Source organism: Balaenoptera physalus, assembly GCF_965194825.1.
Source record: "Balaenoptera physalus genome assembly, chromosome: 16".
Classification (NCBI taxonomy): Eukaryota; Metazoa; Chordata; class Mammalia; order Artiodactyla; family Balaenopteridae; genus Balaenoptera; species Balaenoptera physalus.
The window spans coordinates 4,581,556-4,585,418 of NC_138898.1; positions in this window are offsets into that span (position 1 = coordinate 4,581,556).

Below are 3,863 nucleotides of genomic sequence, written 5' to 3' on the forward strand. Positions count from 1 at the left end.
CGTCTCTCGCGAGTGCCCCCCTGCGACGTTCATAAGCCTAGCTCCCAACGTTCCGGGCGCGGGAGATCTCTAACCCCCCCACCCCCACCCCACGCCTGCCCCGGGGCACGGGAGCGCTCCGCCCTCTCCCGGGGTGCTCCCGCGACGCTCGGTTTCCCCTTCGCAACTGGGCCCAGGCGCTGGGAGCGGGCCGCCGGGCGGGCCTGAGCCTCGAAAGCGTGGCCCCCACGTTGCAAACAACCGCCAGGGGCCTTGGCGCGCTTATTAGAGTGGAGTCGAGCGGCAGGCAAATTTGGGCTCCGGCAGAGCCGTAGTTTGAGGCGCGCGGAGTGGGGGCGGGAGAGGAAAAGTTGGAGACGACTGCCTCTGGAGGCCGAGCACGCTCCACTGCAGGCGGCGGCTCACGCTCGCTTTTTTTCTTTTTCTTTCTTTTTTTTTTTTTTTCCAATTCTGAAAAAAAAGATGTATCAGAAAAACCACCAGGAGGGGAAAAAAAAAAAAAAAAAAGCAAAAGCTGCAGCTAGAGCTCCAGGCCGCCTGGGCCGCGCCGCCGCTTGCGGTCGGGGGTCGTGGGGGGCGCCCGCCCTCCCCGGCTGCCGCTTTCTGTAGGGGGCACTGCAGGGTTGTAGAATCTCAAGTGGAAAAGTTCCCCGAAACTTTGACAGTCCCCCCCGCCCCCAGCAACTTTTCCCTGCCTAGTGGGCCCGCGCGCCGGCGTGCCAAGCCTGGCCCCGCGCCCCCCGCGCCCCCGGCCCGCTTTCCGGCGCTGGAGTCCGGTCGGGGAGCTCCTCGCGACCGCGGCTGGAGGTTGGGGACCTGGGTGGCCGGGATTCAGGCAGGGGCTCCGCCGGGGCGCGTTGAGATGGAGCCGCCCGAGCCCGAGCGCGCGAGCAGGGACTAGGCGGTCGCCCCGCGAGGTGTCCGGCCCGGGGCCACACCACGGGCCGCACGAGGCCACGCCACCGGCGGCACGAGGTCACCCCCCGGGCGCCCCGAGGCCGAAGCCCGAGCCAGAAGCGGCCTGGGCCGGGCGCGCGGGCCCGAGCGGGTCGGGGTCGCGGAGCCAGGCGGCCGCGCCTCCCCCGGGCCCGGGGCCGGGGCTGTGCGGGCTTCCCCTCCCCGGGCGAGCCGGGGCCGCCGTGCCGCACTCGCGACTGAGGTCTTAACAAAGGAAAATCGCCCCGGCACTCGGGAACGGCCCCCATCCCCGCAATTGGTCTTGCATTAAACAAACTTTACACACACGTGTGTATTTTCCGAGCGTTTCCCGCGTGCTTAGCTCCGGGTTTGCAAAAAAGAAGGAAAGCAAAACGGGAAACACAAAGCCGGTGTCGGCGCTCACAAAGGGCGGCCGCCCGGGCGGCGCGGAGACCCGCGCGCGGCTCTCAGCTGCACTCGCGGGGCGCCCGGCGGAGTCCCGCCGGGGATCCGCCGGGCAGCTGGCGACCCGCTAGATAGAAATATATCATTTTTCTTTCCTAAAGGAGAATGTTTCTGTGCATCGGTCGTGTAACTAAAAATTGTTGTGAAACATATCTTTGGGAGGGATATATCAAAATGCATAAAAGAAAAAGAACCGGGAGAGCCAGCGAGCAGGGCTGGCGCGTTCGTTTCGAGGAAGGGGCTGTGGTTTCCGGAGCCGGGCGGCGGGAGAGGGAGATGCGCGGGGAAGCGGCGCTCGTTCGCGGGCTTTCGCGGGCGGTGGGCGATGCTCGGGCGAGACAAAACCTCGCAGCCGTCTCGCCGCCGCGTGTCTCCGCGGACAGCGAGCTGCCTGCCTCTCCGAGCGGGAGGCTGCGGCGGGAGAAAGCCGCTGCTCCAAAGGCAGGGACCCCGGTTATCTCGTGGAGGGAAATTCGGGGAGCCTGTGTGCGGAACCCCGGCAAGCTCGGCACCCCGGGGGATATGTGCCTGTTTGCCGAAAGAGGGAGAGAACGGTCCCCACACCGCGTGCGATCCCCGCAGTGAGACCTGACCCGGGGCGCACGGCTAAGCCCCCTATTCCCCCCTTCGGGGGACAGATATTGAAATAACAACCGAGCCGGTGTTCGGCAAGACATCAGATTAGAAACGTGATCCGCACCCTGTTCCTTTCTCTTGAGCACTCATCACCTTGCAAAGCGGGGACATGTATTATCTCTGGCTTTCTCCCCCAGGCTAGAACGTGATCTTCCTGTGCAGGCACCGTGTTTTATTCATCTTTGTACCCTCTGCCATTTCATCTATTTGGGACTAGGCTCCAGATAAATGTTTTGTTTTGTTTTTATGCGCATGAATGAATTAGAGACCCGCGATACCCTCCACAAACTCTCTGACCTCCCTCAAGTGACTTTAAGCCTTTAGAGCCCTTATCGGTTAGGAAGGGGAAAATGTGGGGTTTTAATAATCCATGTAATCCGTGCCCTGTCTACCTCTCGGGGCTATTGTGAAGATCCAATGAGATAAGTGAAAACCTTTGTCAACTATCAGGTGCTGAGCAAATATTACATAGGATGGTTATTCATCCCCTTCACTGGGAAAGCTTAACAAAGTAATTCCTGGGCTTGTGTTTCAGCAGATGGTGGTCGCCCTTCCTGGTCAGTCTTAAATATTTATTGCAGGACAATCTAGTTCTTACATTTAGGAAATCAATCAAGCTTCCATTTCTTTGAGAGAAATGAACGGGCACTTGCCCACATAAATAATGGAAGAAAAATCCCTGTATTCCCCAAACAGCCACCTCAAGCAACCCAAGAGCCCGAGAGCAGGGAAATCATGAAGAATCCATGAGACTGGCATAGCAACCCAAAGGTGGCAGCGTGCAGTTATAACCTGGCTGCGTCCAGGCACAAGATCATGTGCGTGAAATAGTGTTAAGTGAAATGGAAGCCCTGGCCAGGACATGCACACTGGTGGAGACCGTGTCCAGTCCGTGTACGCCCTGACCCATACTGGAAGGGAGGTGGGTTGGGGGGAGAGGGAGGATGTAAATCATTACATTTGAATGTTCCTTGGCTGTTTTATTTTCCTGTCAAGTGGCTTAAGACTGATTCTTTTTTTTTCAAGCATTCCCTCATGGCCAAGTATGTGTTTCCTTGGAATTGAAATCTAGGTTGATGGTTTTATATTTTAAAAGCTTTCATTGTGACTCATTCTTGGCCTGGGATAGGATTCTGTAATACTCCCCAAGCTCAAAGAGCCTGGGTGTCCTGTTTCTTGGGCTTTGTACCCACTTTCTAACATTTTGCCAGTGGATCCAAGAAGTCACTTTGGGAGACAAGTGTTTCATTGTCTTCTTGTCATCTTAATCAGTGCGGAAGGGAACCATAAACATGGACTTTCCTGGCTGAAGCCAGACAATGGCAGGGGCAGGAGAAGGTTTTCAAGTGCAGATAGGTCAGTGGTTAGACAAAATGGGTCAGCAGCACGAGACCCACACCCTTCAGGGAAGAAGTTTAGATGAGATAGGGCTCACGGAGCCCTCATTTGGGGCCAGCGCGTACTAAGTGTTCCGAACGTGGCCACGTGTTTTATTTCAGGAGCCGTCTTGCTGACACAAAGCTCACGTAGGCTGGGCTCTCCCTGGAAGGCTTCACAGCAAACTCCAAATAGTAGGTCATGGTGGTGGGAACTGGGTACTCCCCTGAATACATTTCAAAATTCGGATTCTGTGGCTTAGGAATCCAGATGTGTCTAAGCAGGTGGAAAAGGGGTTTAAACAGTCTCAAATGGACACCTTTTACCTTCCTAGCGCCTTTTGGAAGACAGGTGGTCATTCTTTTATCAGGATGAGCAGCAGAACCCCCGAGCCTAATGAATGTCTCATTTGCACAGATTTGACATAACAGGCAGATTCTGACCAGATTTAGGAAACAGGAGCTTTG